The sequence below is a fragment of the Chiroxiphia lanceolata genome, chromosome 1 (genome assembly GCF_009829145.1).
Source record: "Chiroxiphia lanceolata isolate bChiLan1 chromosome 1, bChiLan1.pri, whole genome shotgun sequence".
Taxonomy (NCBI): domain Eukaryota; kingdom Metazoa; phylum Chordata; class Aves; order Passeriformes; family Pipridae; genus Chiroxiphia; species Chiroxiphia lanceolata.
Window position 1 is genome coordinate 153,037,512 of NC_045637.1, and position 20,967 is coordinate 153,058,478.

Here is a 20,967-nt window from a genome sequence, read left to right on the forward strand (position 1 = left end):
CAGGAGGCCTCATTATTCTGTGAGCTGAGCTTCCTCCCAGAGGTGTACATTTTATTTCAAGCCCTGGTTTAAAACCGAACACAGAGCTGTCCCTGTGAGAAGATGGATGTGTGTGTTGGGCTGCGACACCAGTTGCTCTCAACAGCAGCAAATGTGTTTAGACCAATTGATTTCAGGGCTCTGTCCTTTGTGGCTGGGGTTTGGCTGCTGTTGTTACTCTCATCTAATATCTGTTCTACCTGTAACACAACCAGACAGATCTCTGTCTGCAGGTCAGTCTGAATATTCACAGCATTCCACAATCTCTAAAGTGCAGTTTTTAATTGTTTGTCTAAGACCCTCTTCCCCTACATCACTACACAAGATGAATCTAAATTAATTGGCGTCTGCAAGAGAGCCTGAAGATTGCCAAGAGTTCAGAAGACAGGTTTTAATGGAATGAGAAGGAATTTTACAATGTTAATTTGTTTCCTTCCCAGAAGGTGTAGTTGTCTAATTTTTATTTGTCTGGTGAGTTTCCAAACTCATTCTCCCTGTTTCCTGCTCGGGACCTGTTCTTCAAGAAGTGATGAGTGATCTGGTCTCCTGCAAGAGCTGCTATTATTTTGGGTCTCCAAATTGTATTTATTACTTCCATGCAGTCCACATTCCCCACCATCACCTCCTCCCTGGAAATCCTTCCAGTAGAGTGTGTAGCTGTAGTTGTCCTGTTAAATTTATCCTGCCACGAGTTTCCATCCACTGCAGCATGAATTTCTTTGTTCTTTCTGCTTTTTCTGAAGGTCTTCAACTCATCTTCAATGCCCTTTTGTTTCCCTCCAAAAGAGATGGTGTCAGACAGGGAAGCAGAGACCTGATTGCTTTCAAGAGTGGAGGAATTAGGTCCTTGAGTACCACTCTCAGAATTATGGAACTGTAAAGTTTGGAAAAGACCTTTCAGATCATCAAGTCCAACCATCAACCCAGCACCACCATTATTCACCATATTCACCATTAAACCATATCCTCAAGTGCCATATCCACGTGATTTTTGAACACTTCCAGGGATGATGACTCCACCACTGCCCTGGGTAGTCTGTTCCAATGTTTTACGACCCTCTCCCCGAAAAACTATTTCCTAATATTTAATATAAACCCCCTTCAGCACAACTTGCACTCCTGAAAAGCGCCATTTGTGTGGAGACGTGGCTTTGCTGAGGGAGCTCAGTGTACAAACATGGAACATTGTTTGTGGACCTAAATTGATACATGGAAAAAAACAAATCATGCCAAAACAAAACTCTTAAAACCTCTCAATCACTTTCAATTAAATCAGTTCGGTGTCTGGTTAACAATATTTTAATGTTTGTTTTTCTTACTGCAATAGCACATGAAAATCAGGAAAACAACCACTTATTATGAAAGAAAAAAACCCAAAACGATGTATTATATCTCCTCCCCCCTTATATAAATTTTAACAGCCATATATAAATATTAAAATTGTGTTAATAATGATCTTGGTCCCTTTCATCCAGGGTGGGGAGGCCCTGGCACAGGTAGCCCAGAGAGCTGTGGCTGCCCCATCCCTGGATGTATCCAAGACCAGGTTGGACAGGGCTTGGAAACAACCTGGGGTGTTGGAAGCTGTCCCTGTCCATGTCAGAGGGTTGGAATTAGGGACTTTTTAAGTTCCCTTCCAACTCAAACCATTCTGTGATTCTCTGGCAATAATAAAGTTTTCCTGAACATTTTCACCATTACCATTGGAAGGCTCTTCCACAAAGATTTTGCAAACTCCACAGAAAAGTAACAGGGTGAGAGAGGTCCCCATGACAGCACAGTGGGAAACCCAGCTGACCTCGATTCTGTTTGCAAGGAGTCAGCAGAGGTGGAATTCATCTCCTTCAACCAGTTACATCCAAGTTAGGCCTAAACCAGACATTAAATTATGTACAGGGTCAGTGAGGAGCCAGAGGTTTCTCCAGTGGTTACCTAAACTGGAGGGTGTTAAAAGTGTGCTTTAGGACAGGATGGTTTGGCCCATGGAAGTCCACATCTCCCTTCTCTGATCCCAGTAGATTTGGTGCTCATTCAGATGCCCCATGAAGGTACCTAGTGCTGTCAGAGATGCCAAAAGGATCCCTCTTGGTTGCCAGCTGCTGGTGGGTTTCCCACAGCTCCTGTGCCAAATCTCCTCACTCCAAGGATGAGATTCAGCTCAAGACCAAGGCATCCAAATTTAGGACTGTAAGTGGAGGTTTATCCATGTGAAATGGGGACCCCAGCCAGTGGAGATCTACTCAGTGGGGTTGGAGGAGGTGATCCAGGAGCAGGGATGGGCTTCCATGGCCAAACAGAAGCACATTTTAGATGCCATTTTAGACTCTGAGAGTGGGGAACCCACCTGTCCTCCACCTGCAGTACCAGGTGAGTGGGTGAATATCTCACGTGTCTCCTGTAGGATCTGTTAACCCCATGGAGATGTGTTGGCCTAGATTACTACACTGGAAGGATGGTCACCCAGTTCCCATGTCACCCAAATGTAGTCACTCAAACACAACAGTCTTAATGTCAGATTGAACCTCAGCCCTAAAAACTGTTTAAACTCCACACCTGGTTTTCAGAGGGCTGCATTTGGATAGGAGGGACATTCCTGCCTCACCACAAAACCAGGCTGGTTTGTCTTAGACCTATTATCCCATAATTCATGCCTTCATTTCCTTCTTTCTCCTTTTTTTATTTTTTTTTTTGCCAGGCCCAGAAGGATGTCAGCTCAGGGAAGACTAAGTTTTAAACTATTTAACATTGCAGCAGCAATGCTTTATTAAGTTTTTTTCCAGCTCACATCTGCAAAGTCAATCACTGCAATCTCCTTGATGTCCAGAAGTTATAAGAATCGCTTCAAAACAGGGCTTCAAGCATGATTTTTATTCTTCAGTGGGCACAATTAAAAGCATTGAAAAAAAAAGAAAAATTAGAAGTTTTGAAAGCACTCCCTGCACAAATAAATCCAGGTGTTGCCTCCTGTCCCTTTTGAGAGAGGAGTAACCCAGCCCAACAGATGTGGGATGTGTTTTCATCTGCACACTTCAAACAAATGTGCATTTAAACTTTTGGGGACTTCAAGAAGTTTATTTTTATCTGAGACAAGTTTAACTTAAAGGAGAACGACGAGCTTCTTGAGTTTATTCCTGTCTGGATTTTTATTTATTTATTCATCCATCATCTCGTTTCACTGTTAAGGAATATGCAACCTGGCATGGAGGAAGGATCAACTGCCAAGGCAAAGGAAAATCCCAAGAGAATGACAAACTTTGAGTGGGAACGTGGAGAGTTGGAAGGGAACAGGAACAAAGAGAGAAAGACAACAAAAGAAATGAGAGGAAATGAGAGGTGAGAGGCAGAAAAGTCTCCTTTTCCCTCTAGGTTTAGCACATCTGGCTTTTAATTTTGAATTTGCACAAGAAAACCTTTATAACCCCCTAGAGAAAACCTGAAAAAATTTGCAGGATTGTGTAAAGAAAGCCCCTTTAAACAGGGGAAAAAACTGCAAGCAGTGGGCCAGAGTCCCTTTATTTGGTTCTAATGTCCAAATTACAATTGTGTGTTATTGCTGGAACTAAGCACTGAAACCAGGTCTTCAAAACCATGAAGTTGGATTAAGATAAAGTAGATTTTAGAACAGGGATATTTTAATCTATTTTACTTCCCTTCTGGTGTTCAGGACTCACAGTGAGAACCCTGTTGCCTTTTTGGCTGTGACCAAGAGACCACAGGTTCTTTATTTAGATAAAAACAAGGGAATGAGACCACAAGATGAGTTTTTCATGGTTTTGTGTGACTTAAAAAACTACAGATCCTTCCAAGACTGGCATTAAACTCTAAGTGTTGAAAGGCCTTAATGCCTTCAGACTCTTTGATTGAATGATTGATTAAATTTGATTTACAGCTCATTCAGAAGACAAACAACAGGAATGAAAGCTGGTATTGGCAAGGCTAGAAATGAAAATGTTAAGAAACATTTTCTTAGAAAGTGACTCTTCCATGAGCCTACACACTTTATTTCTCAGTTTGAGACACCATGGGGATGATTAAATGTTTGTCTTGTTGTGAGTGACTGCAGGATGCTGGTTATTCACTGCACATCTCCAATGCTCTGGGCATTGCTGCAGTTGATTGAGATGCAATGATTGGCTTCACTTAACATGTTCAAGAGAAATTCATTGCCCCTTGGGAAATAATGTCAAGATTTCCTTCATGGCAAAATCAATCTTTAAGCCTACCAATTGTTACAGAAAAAAACTTTACATATTAATGACTACTGTTATTCTTATAAGCAATCTAAATGTGTGTGTTTTTTTTTTCTCACTTATATATCCAGGCCACATTTCTCACTTATATATCCAGATTCCACATTTTGGCAGAAGCTGACAATGCTAAGGCAGGATAAAACAAAACCTGAAATGATTTCTTTTTAAATTGCTAATGACCAGCAACTCAGGGGGGACAAGGAATGGCTTCAAATTGAAATAGGGTAAGTCCAGATGAAATATTAGGGAAAAAGTCTTGACTGTGAGGGTGGTGAGGCCCTGGCACAGGTTGTCCAGAGAAGCTGTGGATGGCACATTCCTGGAAGTGTGGAAGTCCAGGTTGGATGGAGCTCTGAGCAATTTGGACTAGTGGAAACTGTCCCTGCCCATGGCAGGGGGTTGGAACTGGATGATCTTTAAAGTCCCTTCCCTCCTAAACCATTCTGGGATTCTATGAACTCAAGTCAAGTTTTGTCAGGAAGGACTTAAGAGACAGTAGGACCATGCCCAGCAAACATTCTATCATAAAACAAAATATTGTCTTTGAATAATAAAGTGTTGAGTGATCAGCTCAGTGCAAAATTCTTCCTCCAGAGAGGAAAAGACACTTATCTGTTGAAAGTCTGAATCCAGCTGCCATAAGGGTTATATGATTTTTCCCTGTTAACTCCTGCAAACGGAAAAAAACTTAATAAGTACAGATTTCCAGAGGGAATAATTCCTCTTAGCTTCGTGGAAACAGGAAAATAATTATAGGATTGTCTCAGGTATTAAATATCCAAGCACACTTAACAAGTAAGGAAAATAAGAATAAGAATAAGCCTTATTAATTTCTTTATTAAAATGGGGTTTCACTGGGGCCTGGAGGGCCTCTCATTTTAGTGGGAGAACAACACCCTGAAAACAAGCAAGCTTTTGTAATTCTTTAAGAGCATTCAGGATATTCCCTTCCAGTACACATAAATAATGGATTACCTGAGCTTTATTACCTTTTTGGCATGATCTGTCCTTCTCCCAGGTTCGCAGCACTCAAAATTACATGAGCAATTTTCCTGTTTTCCACAGTGCTGGTTCCCCCCTTCCCAGCAGCTGGAGTTTGCTCATAATAACATTTATTGCACAGTCTTTGGGGCCTATTTCCTTACACTCCCTGCAGTCTAATGAATGGTCCATGACACTATTCCAGACTCCCTGATTTCCAATCAGCCATTGTTCCACGGATCAGCGCTTTCAACGTGATGACCCTAAAAACCTTGGTTTGGAGGATTATTTCACTCCAGATCAGCATTTCAGGAAGGCTGCTCTGTGCTGAGTCAGCACAGATGGGGACATACCCTGATCCAGCTAAAAGAAGCACATGAGAAGGGGGAAAAAAACCAGCACAAAGAGGTAAATTGAAAAATCATCACGAAGGTTGCAAGGGAAAGGGGATGGTGGTGCCAGGATGGAGCAAAGTTGAGATGCTGCAGAGACAAGAATATCTGTGCTGATCAACCCCACAGCCATGGTGCTTGTTTAACCTGGGAAATAAAAAGCTTAGGGGGAACCTTCTCACTCTCTACAACTCCCTGACAGGAGGGTGGAACCATCTCATCTCCCAGGTAACAAGTGACAGGATGGAAGGAAACGGCCTCAGGTTGCACCAGAGGTGGTTTGGATTGGATATTAGGGAAAATTTCTTTGCTGAGAGGGTGGTCAGGCACTAGAACAGGCTGCCCAGGGAAGTGGCAGAGTCACCATGCCTGGAAATGTCCAAAAAAAGTGTGGCTGTGGCCACTGAGGATGTGGTTTGATGGTGAACGTGGTGGCAGGGCTGAGCTGAAGGTTGGACTTGACGATCTCAAAGGTCTTCTCCAACCATAACAGTGATAACAATGATTCTGTGATTACATTGTTACAGCCCCGTTTTCCTCTCAGCCACCAGCTAACCTCTGGAAAACCAAAGTTTTTCTTCCAGCTTTGTCCCTTCTAGAGGAAGATTTTAACTTCTTAGAAACACATCTAAATCTCCTCACCGTGGTCTGTCTTCCTCCCTGTTTCAGTCTCCAGAGAGGGAGGTGTGAACTTCTTGCAAAAGAAATTTAAATGCAAACCCCAAACAACAGACCTGTTCCCACCTATTTTCAAGCAAGGCAAAGTCTAGACTTGGCTGCAAGCTCTCAGCAACTAATTTCAGTCCTGATTATAAAATAAAACGGGGTATATAAACAAAGAATATTTTATTTACTCACACTGATGTTGAGTAAATTCACCTCCCTCATTTTTGTTTTCCTTGTACAAACACATTCAATCACCAGGGCATAGAAAATTGCCCCTGGATTTTATTAGTCACAGGTGAGGTGTTCTTTCAATTAGATATAATTAAGAAATTCAGTCCAGTATCATAACATAGTCCTAAGGAAATGACACGTCTCCCATTGACTGTGCTTATTGAAAATAGCACTTTTTTTCATTACAGCCTATATATAAGTAAGTTAATCCTTTTCTGGATGAGAATTAATTGCTCAAGGTCAGTAATTAATCTCTTTGTTTTGCAAGATGGACTTCGCTTAACTGAACTGCATTTAAGAGATTCCAAATTTCCAAGAACAAAACCTTTCAGCATTTTACACAAATAAAAGCAGGAATCAAAGGACTCTGATTTGACTCTAAAATAGATGACTATAAGTTGCCTTTCTAAATCCTTGATTTTTTTTCCAAGCTGATACAGCGTTTTACACTTAAACGTGAAATAATTAGGATATTTACAGTGTTGTCCCCCAGAAAAACTGAAAGCTTTTGCCCTGCAGTAGCTGTTGCCTAATTCTAGAGTTTTGAATGTCCAATATGGAGGGTTTTTTTAACTCCAAGTATCACCCCCAGATGTTTTCACACCCCTAAATTGGTAGTGTAAATTCTAATGCTTGTTTTAGGGATATAAAAAGCTCCATCAGTCTCTAGTTTGCAAGGTGTGCTGTAGAACGTCCAAAATATATCCCAGCAGCAAAAGGCACAGACTCCACCACTCCTGCAAATACAGTAGGAGGTGTGGACTCAGCAACACCTTTTGTTCAGGAATAGGGAGGCAATGAAAATATGCACTGTGGTGCTGCCAAAAAAAGACATTAAAGTGGATGCTGCCAATGAAAACAGAACAGAACTCACCATAACCAGCAGCTCACATCCACACCTCCAGCAAGGCTTCATCAGCCTGTGAAGGTTTTTTTTGTCCTGCAGGTTTTAACGATTGGTAAAATGGGAATATTTACAAGAAAGGAGTAATTTATATTACAAACGCTCAGACAAAAGATCTTAATCAGAATTATTTGCTACACAGTATAAAAGCTAAAACTACCAGCAGTACAGTACAAGATAGGATAGTGCACTATATTTAAGCAATTATTAGAACAATTATATTAAAGCTGGCAAAAAGGAGATAATTATTAAGTAGAGATTTGATGTAACTCACCCAGATCAACCCCCAGATCTTTTTCCCTCAACCTCCAGGCCCAGCACAGCCCATCCTCCAGGTATCTCCCAGGAGTTACATCATCAAAACCTTCCCAGAGAATAGTTGGATGAACACACACACTCAAATATTGCAGTCAAAGTGAGGAAGGAAGTCAAATAATGAAGGGTAAGTGTGAGCCAGAATTTACTCTGTGAGTAATCATCTTGCAAAAACACACTCCTGGGCCAGTGGAACAGGCAACTGTGGGCTCTTCTCTCCTGCTCTGCTAAATATTTGCCTCTCTTCAACTTCTCTTAGAGAAAAAAAAGAATCATCAGTGCTCATGTTTCCTTTCTCTCAGGGGTTTTCTCCCCTATTTTTTTCCCTCTCTTGGCATATTTTTAGCTCCCAGTTATGTTATGAATACCCAAATAGACCCCAACGAAATCATTCTGCCTTGAAATGGCTTTTGTGTTAGTGTTCCAAGAAATTACCCTTTGGAAACAAATATTCTTTATGATTTTAAGTGTGGAGAGATAACTAAGATTATTCTCTATTAAAAAACAGGATTTTTTTTTTGCCATAAAGGGAACAGGAAGAAAACCATCAGAAGAAATATTCCTCCAGCAAATATTTCTGCTGTCTGAAGCCTGTCACTTACATAAATCACTCTGTGCTCTGGGTAATACACACGACTGTACTACAAATGAGCATTTAATTAGTGCTCTAATACAAATACCAAGCACCTCCTGTGCTAATAACCAACATTTGAGGCTGTAAATGTTTGTCAGGTAAATATCATGGAATTGTGAGGCTCCACCTGACCTCAGGCAAGGAAAATGAGTGAGAAGAATTCGCTGGCTCCATTACCCAGAGATCAATTGATGGCATCCCACAGTGCTGGCAGGAGATACCAGAGGTCAAGGAAAGGCCATAAACCAGTTCATGGGGAAATGAGCCTCAGGCACGGCAGGGACAAAGCTCAACAGCTATTTTTAGGCAGTTAAAAGTTACAGAAAAAGAGTTTCACATAACCACATAGTGAATTTATTGGAAAAATCCTGGTGGCTTCGTTCTGTGACCCAGCCTTGGCTCAGTGCTCTCCAGCAGGAATCTGGAGGCTTGTCCTCCCACAGGGGCTCAGGGAACCATCAGCTTCTAAGTGTGATGTGGACAGAGAGAAGACCCTGTGGAAGCAGGGGTGTGTATGGATCCCAGGGACACTCTGTGTGAGGCAGAGTTTGGTTCTGTACCAAACAATAAAGAAAAAAAGTAGCTCTGGAGGCCAATAAATGTATATGTGTTTTCGGATGAATTTTTAGCACACATTAAAAATAAATTGCTGGAGATAAGTCTCCCCATTCCAAGGGAGAGACACCACCAGAATTCCATAACCAGAAGGTTCCTGTACCACTGGTGGTACTGAATCTATGAAATTATTTATACATATGCACTGATTTTGTACAAAGAGCTCAAATAAGCTTAAGCACAGTCTGGAGCCTGAATTTACACACCATTTCCACGGTAGTTGCACATCACTCAGTGCCTGCAGCCATCCATATTCCAGCCTGGGGGACTCCAGAACTGCAAAACTGCTCAGCAATCCCACATTTCCACATACCTGACTTCCAGTCCTTCTGCAGCTCACCATCCATGTCAGCTCCTCATTGGCAGAGGCAAGTTTGGGACAGATGAGACAAATCCCAAAGATGCTTCCACCACATGAGATTGGCAACCTGAAGTAAAGTGAATTTAAGGGCAAAACAGCTCAGTGGTGAGGAATGGTTGGAGATGATTCTTGGGATGAACCCTAAATATTGTTGTCACCCCATCTGAAGGCCACCAAGTATAAAAAACTGATTTCTCTTTCTGAGACATCCTTGCAGGATGTCTGTTCTGGGACACGTCAGCACTCACCTGTAGGAACATCTGCCCTTTCCTATGCCCTTTATTCCCAGGAAATAAAGAAATTTATTCCCAGGAAAGCCATGTGAACTTGGGCTGGGCACTTTATGCAGATCATCCTCACCAGGTCTAAAACCAAGAATAGAATCAGTAGCAAAAACAGACACTTAATCCCCCTCCTTAGCACTGCTGACTGCAAGAGGGAATCTGAATGTTTGTACAGACCTGAGCTGTATCTTCCCATAAACACAGTCTAGATTTGCTGTTGGACATGAAAACTTCATCTATAATGTATAAGGAAAGATTGTCACCTCAGGATGGAGACTAAAATGCCTCTGAGTAATGTAAGAGCTGCAGTGAGGCAGCTGATAGGACAAATTAGACACTGTTTAAACTCTTGTCCCTCTCCAGACATCAGCAGTTCACACAGGGCTGCAAGCAAATGGTTTTGACACTGTGCTCTCCAAAGCTGGGAATCCTTTTTGTTCAGAAGAAACTACCAAAATAAGGCACTGGGATCCCAGGACCTTCTCATTTCCATGGCCTCAAGCACAGCTCTTCTAAAAAAGCACTCTGGGCACCAGACTGTGATTAGTGTCTAGATAAGAATCAGTCTTCTTTCTTCATCAAAGGCTTCAAATTAATCAGGAGAAGAAAACAAGGCAATAAGAAAGCCAGACAACTGAATCCTCAGCTCAGAACCTGACATGGGTCCTGAGTTTGAACACATTCAGTGTACCCACAGTGACCCCACTGAGGGTAAAACAGGATTGTACAGACACACACACTGTTCTGCAGGATGCTTTATTCCTTCACTGAGCTGGATTTGTCTGACCAGATGTTGGCATCTTCTCTATAAATCTCTGTAAATCCAAAAGTGAACATCTAAAATATGTCAGAAGAGTCATCTTTTAAACTGCCTGTTCCTGTCCAAGGATCCAGGTTGACCAGCTCACCTCATGATGTCTCTAGAATCACTGGCTGCAGCTACCAGTAGTACATCTAATGTTTTCCCTGTCAGAAAAATCATTGAATTCACTTATTTTTTTGATTAATCTTAAATTCTCTATGGTTCCATTTCCTACCTGAAAGTGGCTCAGTGATCCATGGCTGTGGAAAATAATCCCATTCGTGTCTATGCAGTTCTAAGTTACTGCAGTGACAAGAACCTGGAAAAATTAATACACTTCTGCCTTCAGATTCTGGAGGGTTTGAGGAGTATTCAGTAAATCAAGCAGAGGGCTGTTGCAAAAGAGAGGTAGAACCCAATGTTGTTTTGCTGCACATTTGAAAGAGCACCAATATGCTGAATAAAAAAATACCAATACAGGCAAAAAAAACCAGAGTGGAATTTTAGTCAATCAAATAGAAAGGGAAATTAAGGTTGCACAGGCAAATTGTTCCAGTGTTTTCAGACTTCTGAATACCTTACACTGCAGTTTCAATGTTACTTTAATTATTTTTCTTCAGCTGCAACCTACACAATAGTATGTTCAGCACTCTCAGTTCCAAAGGCATCACTGTCACCAGGTGAAAAACAGATTCTATTACTACACTGAAGATTTTGAAAACTCTTTTCTGATTTCAAGTCAGAACACAAATGTTTGCCATCTGCATTGGATCAGAAATTGTGAAAAACAGCTCTATTTCAGCATTGAAGTGTGCAGCTTTCACTCCATCTTCTCAAAAAATAATAACTAAAATTAGCTCTATAGAAATACTTAAGTAAAAGTTTAATTTTCATAAGAAAATAAAACTAACCATTAGAATTTTTTTATTCCTCAAAAATAAATACTGGAAAAAACAAATACCTTTTCAGTGTCACTGATGTTTATCTTCAGTTAGTAGTGAATTAATGAGTTCAGGCTTTTCCATCTTCCTTTGAAGGCAGTGAAATAATACTTTTTTTCTTTAAGTTGGATCAAAATTTATCCCAACATGCTTGGGATACCCATAACCAAGCAGGCTTTGTGTCTTTTGTTAAAACCTTTTTGTTGACTGAGCACATGGGACTGCACAAATGCTACCCAGAATATATAGGATGCAGTTAGCAGGGAATGTGCAGCTGAACAGGGAGGAAAAGCTCATGTGTGGGGATTTTGAGCCCAAATCTGCCACGTTGAATCTTGGCAGGAGAGCTCAGAATTTTATCAAGTTCTGTGCTCTTGGTGCACAGAGGGGAAAAGCATTTATTGCCTGAAATATTTATTCTGAAAGGTGTTGCTTTAAAGGTCAAAGCAGGACCCTGGTGGGTGGTGCTGGCTGGGAGTCAACCATGACATGTAGCAGAGATGTCCTTCAGTGGCATTCCATGGGGTGCAACCGGCTCAGTCCATCTGAAATCCTTCCCTGTGAGGGTGGGAAGGCCCTGGCACAGGTTGCCCAGAGAAACTGTGGCTGCCTCTGGATCCCTGGAAGTGTCCAAGGCCAGGTTGGACGGGGCTTGGAGCAACCTGGTGGGAGGCATTCCTGCCCATGGCAGGGATTGGAAAGAGCTGATCTTTAAGGTCCCTTCCAACCCAAACCATTGAATAATTCTATGAATCCATGATCACAATTTCCATTTGCTGATCTCCTCAAGATTACAAGAAGCTCCTGACACTGTTAGAGCCCGAAAATGAAAGCCCAAAGTGAGCAGTGAACAACAGAAAGAGATCGGAACACAAGAGGTTGGATGAACTTGGAGCAACCTGTCCTAGTGCAAGTTGTCCCTGCCCGCGGTAGAGGGCTGGAAACAGTTGATCTTTAAGGTCTCTTCCAACTCAAACCATTCCAAGATTCCATGATTTTGTGATCTGACTGACTGGTCACAGGAGGTAATCTGGAAACTGGTATCTGTAGGAGGTGGAAAAATGAAGGAAGCTTCGCCTCTCAAGAAGGAACATGCTATGGAAGCAAAGGTAGACTTTTATGAACTGTTTCAGAGTGTGTTTTGTGTTTAATATTGTGTTTTCTTTATATATTGTAATATTCCTCTCATTATTATACCCTAGTTTTCCAGAACTTTCCCTCATCCCTCATGGCCCTAAACCCTGTCCTCTTATTGGTTAATTTTTGGTGCAATGCAGCACCTTTCCCTGCATGGTTTTACCACCCTGTTAATTTACGTACTCTGCCCTTGCTCCTCCCTAACTCCACCTCTTCTTCCAGAGGGTTCTTGCCTTACCATATAAAAACCAGGAGCCATTTTGTGTTGATTCATCCTAATAAAACCTTTTCACCTGGATGCCAGAAGTGTCCCAGTCTCACTCATTTGGAGTTAACCGTGGCAGGTATCCAATGCATCTTGGGATGCTCACAGATGTGCAGGTTCAGGACACCTCCTGCCAGATTAGTTGCTTCTGTTTGAGTCCTGTCCTTGGAGATACTCCCCCTTGGGGAATGTGGGAAATGTGTCCTTCATCACAGACCCACCCTGCTCACACCAGTTGACTATCAAGATTATCCTTCCAGTTTCCCTACCTTTCCATCTTCACTGTGATCTGGGGAGAATGTTTATTATATGGGATATGTGAGGTGCCCTATGGCCTGGCTTCTGATACCTACATTGCATGGGAGAAATTGTCCCTGTTACTAATTAGCCAGTTGGCATTGAAGGAATGTTTTGCTTCATTAAAACCAGGTTTTGAGGATTGGTTTTATTTCCCTCCATCTCCACACACTGTGTTCTGTCACTTCAACAGGCTCTCCTCCCAGGAGACTGGACTTAGTCAAGATGTTTGGTAATTAAAAAAAATGAATAAAAAGACAAAAGAGAGAGAGAAATCAGATTGTCTAATTAAAAATAATTTCTGAGGAGTATCCCTCCCTCAACTTAATATTTGTTCTGAAATAGGAAGGTTCTTAAGTTTTTAATTACTCTGTTGTTCATTGTTCTGAAGAGGGGCACAGGGTGTTCATGGCCTTTGTGGACAGGCCTATCCAGTTTGGTTGATCAGTCATTCCCATTAGCAAGAAGTTACCAAGGATATGTATTTTTATCATGTTCTGCAGCATGGATTTGTTTTCAGGATCATAAAAGCAAGTACCTCTGACAACTTCTGGTGAACTTCAGCCACAGAGCCATAGCTCAGAATGATATTTCCTGCAAAATTCCTTTTCCCCAGGGAACTTACACTGTCTGAACCAACATAAACTTTCTGGTTGCTGTGTCAGATGAGCACCTGAAATCACACCTCTGTGGGATCATAGACTCATGGAATCATAGAATGGCCTGGGCTAGAAGGGACAAGAAACATCATCTAGTTCCAACCCCTCTGTTTTGGGCAGAGACACCTTTCACTAGATCAGGTTGCTCAGAGAGCCATTTAGTGATGAGACCCAAGAATTATTCACACACAACAAAGTTCAAACCAACAATAAGTGTTTTAACTTGTATGCTGTCTGTGCTTGTCAAAGTCTGGTTTTTGTGTGCACTGAATGCAGAGAAGCAGAGGTTGTACCCAGATAATCTGTTCAGATAATGTGCTTATTCAACTCCTTTAATTAGTTAAAAAATGCTGATTGCTGTGGTTAGATTCACCTCATGTATCATTCATCATCTCTAACAGGCATTTACCCACGGATCAGTCAGCCCAGAATCCCTGTATCCCTCAGTGGAAAGGATGCAGCTCTGTGGGTCTATTTTGGGTGGGATGAATTGTGCTCTAGACCCCAACCACAGGTCTAGGGAGCCCAAAGAGAACCCTAGAGAAACATCTGAGATATAACACCTCTGCCACAAACATTTATGCTTTTGCAGTTGAATACCCCAGATATTTCAATCATTCATCCCTCTCTTAAAGTCACATATTCCTGCAGTACCTAATTTTCTCTGGCACAGCAGCCTCACCTCCATTTCTTCACCCAGTGAATGTCACCCCTCCAATCACCTCCTGCCTTGTCCCACTCTCCATTCTGGCAGCAGCTGGATTATGCAAACACCAATCCAACAAGTTCAGCTTGATTTGCAACCTCAAAATAGAAACCTGCCAGTGGAAAACTGATGTCTGTGACATTGCATTAAAGGTTATTTCCCATCCTGGTGCATTAAAACCTTCCCTGGCAGGTGGTGTGCACTAGAGTAGCAGCAGTTTAAATTCCCCAGGGAAGAGGGCAGTGAGAACCCAGGCACAGCAAAATGCAGTGAGCTTTTATTTTCTTCACAAGCGTCAAAGTTGTGCTGAATACGAACAAAATCTCCTGTTCTGGTCATTGCAGCTACAGCAGTGAACTCTAAAAGGATTAATTGTGTGTTATTCCCCTCTCATTTCATTGTTTTGTTAAGGGAACCATTGCCTGCCACCTCGTTGTCAAACCCTCTTTTGATGCTTCACTTTTGGTGTTGTTTGAAGACAATTCAGTGGAGAGGCTTTTGATGGGGGCAGAGTCAAGAAAAAGGGATGATCATTCCCAAATATTTCCTTATTGCTGGTGAACAAGAGAACTGGCACCTGGCTGGGGAGCAGTGGAGTGTGTGGGGGTCTTCCCACCCACCTCCCCTTTTTCCTACACTCTTGTAACCCACACAAAGCTTCTCAAAACCTCGGGGTTGACAGAGGATTTGAGTTTGTGCAGGCAGAAGTACCGTTATCCAATTTTTTCCAGTTTTATATATTAACATTCACATCCCTGTGAAAGTCTGGGGCAAACATGCTCTTAACTAGTTACAAATCTGAAGCAGGGAAGTGTTAAGATGAGGGAAAGCAGAGGGTTTTTGCCCCAAAGCAAGGGAAGAATGATGCACCTGCAAATGTAGCAGGTCAGTTTACATGCAAAATTGTGAAATATGAGGTTTCATCACAACAAATCAATGCAATTTTTGAGAAATTAATCTCCTATTCCTTCCTTGTTTCTTTGAGGAGTCAAAGCAAGGAGGTGATGAAAACCAAGTGTGGGTTTGATTGTTCCAAAAACTCTTGGAAAACACAGGACACCTCCACGTCAGGTGCTGTGCACAGTTAAACCTCCAAATCAGTTTGGGAAGTTAATCTTTAAGAGAGTTTTTCAATGAGACTCAACCTGGGTGTTGCATAAACAAGACTCAGATGTTGAGTCCCGACCCCAAGCCCTAAATCTGCTGCCAACAGGAGGCTGAACTCTCCATAAATTATGGTCAAATCATTTCAGCCCCTTATCCAGTTGGATTTTCACCTACATGGCAAGGAGCTGTCACATCCAGAGGTATGACACTGCATAAGAAGAGAAATTCCTTTTTTTATTTTCCAGTGATTTCATGCTTTAAATACGAGGATTTAGAAATAACCCAAGACATGAAGAATACAAATTTTTCCAAAAAAAACCCCCCACCCATTCTCCACTGTCTTCTAAAAGTTTTCCCACACCACAGTCTTTTCTGGACACCTTCATCTGTCTTTTTATGTCACTCAAAAGGGGAAGCATAAAACCTGTCTTAAATATAACTGTTATATGAATAACATGTTTAAATGTAACTGTTTTATATAAATAAAAACCACTGTGGTTATCTTTTCCTGGAGCATGTTGTGATAGCAGACCCAGTGCCATTGTTTCCTTGGAAGAAAGTGTGACAGTGCAAAAAATTGGGATAACTTGTACAATTCTCTCTCCTGTGTCACCCAAAGGGCACATTTTTTATGCAATGCATTTGTGGAAAAACTGTCCCAGCTTTTCTTGCTGTTCCCCTCCCCTTGATCCTGTCTGACCTGCATTTCAGACCAAAAGATGTGTCCAAGTCGTCAATGAAGAGAGCAAAACTTGGGAAAAAGCTAAAAACAGCAGATGCAATGGAACAGAAGGGAACATCCTGTCAGAGATGTGTGGCAAATGCCATTTTTCCTTTCAGTTCTTCTGTAATTTTTCCAAATTTTCCATTTCCCAGCAGATGTTTGACGCATAAAATTTGACTTGACTGGTAAGGAATAGTTTTATCTCCATAAGGATATGTTGGTTTTTTTTCTTTTCCTCTCTCTGAAAGCATCTCCCAGAAGATCCAAAAAACAGAGGACAGGGCCAGGCTTCCTGAGATTTGATATCACTTCACTCAAGAATTTCTACCATAATCAATTTTAAGCATTGACAGTTCATCAGGATAAAATCTCAATCACAGCATCACTTCTAATTTGTACCACGGTACAAAGTTACTCCCTACAGGGTCAGGAGGGTCATATCAGGTGCAGCAAAGCAGATTTTATGGCTGAATAAAGGGCTTTTTGTCTCTAGGTCCCAGCTCATATTTTAGGCTTTCTATCAAAATGGGGAGATGGATCAAACTGCCATTAAAAACTTGGAAATCTCATGATCCAACCTGCTGTGTCAGGGGCTCTCCAAAATTAAATTATGGCTAGACAAGGTATTCTCTGCCCAGCTTCTTTAAATCTGTGATTGCTAGGACAGGCTTCAAGAAAAAAAATTCTAATTCTTGACAAAATAAAATATAAAATAAAATAAAAATAATAAAATAAAATTAAAATAAAATAAAATAAATTACTGTTCACAGTGTCTGTCCTGGGATGTCTCTTCCAGCACTTATCATTAGTCCCCATCCTGTCTAGTCCAGTGAAAATTAGATGGGATAAAAGGCTCTGCACAGTGTTTACAAATCTTTCAAGCCTGGAATTAGGGAATCTCTAAAGCCTGGATGGTTTGTGTCACCATATGTAATACAGGAGTTTGTGGGTGTCTTCCATGCAATAAATTACTTTCTTGGATAAACATATAAAGCTTGAAAGGTGCTTTGTTACAAACCCAGGCAAAGTTCTCAGCAGACTTCTCACCATGGGGTTGATTCTGTTCCACTGACCACACACCCACAGATATCACCCTTGGGCAGCAGGACCAAACTTGTCACCTCCTGAACTCAGCCACATCTTGTGCTTTGAATTCCCTCAGAATCATCAAATCATAGAATTGTAAAGGTTGGAAAAGACCTTTAAGATCATCAAGTGCAACCATCAACCAGCAGCAGCACCACGTTCACCACTAAACCACGTCCTCAACAGCCAAATCCACACATTTTTTTGAACACTTCCAGGGATGGTGACTCCACCACTTCCCTGAGCATCGTCTCCCAATTCTTTACAACCCCTTCCACGAATAAATTTTTCCTACTACCTAATCTAGACCTCTGTACTGATGTTGTGTGCAACGTGTGAACCAGACCTACTGATCTGCCCGAAAATGACTTTTCTCCCCTTCCTCTTTGGTGGGTCCATTTTGTTTAGCAAGGTCAGTCCCCTGGTTCAAGTCAGATTAATTGCCAGGGTTTTTTAACTTGCATTTGTTAACGAGGACAAAGCTGAGGACTCTTTCTGGTGTAACACGTTCAGATGACAACAGCTTCGGTTTTAGGTCTGCTCAGTGAGATCATTCCTGCTGGTGGGGATGTGTGACAGATTCTCATGCAACCAGCTCAAGCAGAAGAGAAAACCAATCTTTGAAACACTGACCCTGTGTGGAAGAACTGCCTCCAAGCTGTTAATTTTGCAGTTCTGTTTTGGTAGAGGTTGAAGAACCAACAAGCAAATGTCAGCAAGCTGTTTTTCCATTTTTGACTTTTTGCATTGAGAAACTTTCATGGATTTCCTGAGAAAACTCTGAGGATCTTGACAAACAAAAAAGGCTTGTAATCAATTAATTTATTTAGTATCTCTTGTCCTGCATGTTCTGATTACTCTTCGTGTTGCAATTTTAGTTTTAGGAGAAAATCTCTTAACAGACCATCCATAAATGTCTGTTGATGAGGCACTTTCTTCAGTGTTATTTCATTGTCTTACATTGACTGGTAAAGACTTTTTTTAGCCTTAATTGATTATTTTTTTCATCTTAGTGTATCCAATTTAATACTTTCCAAAGTAAATGTTGCCTGCTGTGACTCTGAGAACACTGGGCTTTGAATAAAGGATGAAGAGAAAAGTCATCATTACAGAAAGAATTGTCCATCCCTTGAGATCTTTTGGGTGCTCAGGGCAGCTTTGTTTTGGCTGGATCCAGAATTACTGGATGAATGTCAGACCAATTTCTGTGGGATAAGTATCAGAGAACTCTGGAATAAAAGTGTTGGCTGTGCCCCTGCAGCTGCCCACCAGATTTAGGGTCTGTGTGCAAGTTCCTCACCTTCTGATTTGGGGATATGAAGGCCCACCCACAGCCTCAAATTCCTTTTGGGCTTCGAAAAATGGTAGATGTTGAATCTAATTTAAAGCAAATAGATTTTTGATGAAGTGATTAGCACTCCCCTGCACACACACGCTAATTACTGCCTTCTAATGTAAGACTAATTAAAGAAGCTCTTAAAAATACCAGCCTGACATCTGAATTGTCTTGATTTGCAACAAAAGAAAGGTGCTTTGGTGTTTTTTTTCTTCCTGTGAGTTTTCTTCAGGTTCCCTTCCCCAAATGCTTTAGGAATAATAAGTAAATGAGAATTAAAATGTGTTAATGAGTTCTCCTGGATTGCAAAATGTAATCCCAGATAACAAGTGACAGGACAAGAGGGAATGGCCTCAAATTGTGCCAGGAGAGGTTTATGTTGGATATTAGGAAAAATTTCTTTACTGGAAGGGTGATCAGGCGTTGGAAGAGGCTGCACAGGGAAATGGTGGAATCATTATCCCAATAAAAAAGTCACTGTATCTCTGCATATCTTTTTATTGAAGACTCAGGCAAAGGAAATATTGACCCACTCTCCAAAATAAGCAGCTTCTGACAAAGCCAGAGGTTTTTCCACAGACTGAGCACCCAGAGTGGACATGGAGTTGTTCAAGCTTTTGGGAAATCAGGACATTTTTCTTGCAAATAAGGGATTTAAAGCTGCAAAGAGAATATTCCTGCTCCCTGCAGACCCCTTTGGGAGGCTGCTGAGAACAACAGATCTGTCCACAATTTGCCCCATTGCACCTTTTGGCATAAACACCCAAGTGCCACTGTGTGCCTTCCACAGTGCCAAGGGAATCGTGTGGATGGATTCCTTGTTTTGCAAAAGCCCAGGAAGAAAAGGTCCTGAGTTTTTTGTGCATGTTAGGCCCAACCCAAAAAAGCACTAATTATGGCATGGAGGGCACCAGGCCCAGCTACAGGAATTTAAGCCCTGATAACACCGACAGGGCAGAGCTGGGTTCAACCTGTGACCTTCTCTAAGCCCCTCAGGGGTTGTACTTTCAAGGTATTACTTTCATTGGAATTTTTCAAAATTTGAACCTGCTATTTTAAAACATTCAGAATCACAGAACCACTGAGGTTGGAAAAGACCTCTGAGACCATCGAGTCCACCCTGTGTCTGATCCCCACTTTGTGCCCCAGCCCAGAGCACTGAGTGCCACGACCAGGCCTTCCTTGGACACCTCCAGGGCTGGGGACTCCACCACCTCCCTGGGCAGCCCCTTCCATTTCTTAACAACCCTTTCAGTGAAGAAAATCCTCACAAAAGAAGGGTAATGGGATTGAAAGTTTGATTCAATATACACATCAATGGCACACACTTTTTATTCTTCTCTCACACCTCAAATTTCCATGATCACCTCATGAACATGAAAAGGTTGTGCCCTAACCTTAATGAAATGTTACAAATGTCACTTAATACAGAGATGATAGTTATTAATTTTTCAGCAGGTTTGAAACAGCCTTACTTACACCTTTTCTTTAACAGTAGCTGGGGAGCAGTTAAATTCAATACTTGTTAATATCCTGCATCAACCTTTTAAATCCTTATCAATGCCTGGATCAATTCTTATTAGCAAACTTTGTAGGGCAGGTCTCCCTGGCAATTGAGTTCAATCAGAAGATTAGCATCTAAAATTCAAGGAGAGCTCTTGGTTTACTCAGTAAATTGAACCATCCATCATACTGCTGAACTGAGGCCCAATGGGCATTGGAAAGACACTGTGGCAATTTGCACAAAGTTCAGTGACACAGATCTGCATTGTCTCTAAATAAATGGAGCTTCAGCTTGCAATTAAATATTTCACATGCTTGCCTGTGATTATCCTCCTCTTTTTTATTCACTGGCTTCTGGGTTTTTTTAAGTCCTTTATCCTTTACCATGGTTTGCTCAACAAAGGTCTCCACGTCTCTTCCAATGTCACCAGGAGCTTTGTGCCTCCTTTTCTACAGAAAATGAAAACTTGAGATGAGGTAATTAAATGGTGTTTTTTTCAAGGAACAGGTAGAAGTCATAGAATGATAGAATCCCAGAATGGTTTGGGATGGAAGGGAACTTAAAGATCATCCAGTTCCAAGCCCCTACCACATACAGGGACCCCTTCCACTAGCCCAGGTTGCTCCAAGCCCTGTTCAACCTGGCCTTGGACACTTCCAGGGATGGGGCAGCCACAGCTTCTCTGGGCAACCTGTGCCAGGGCCTCACTACCCTCACAGGAAAGAATGTCT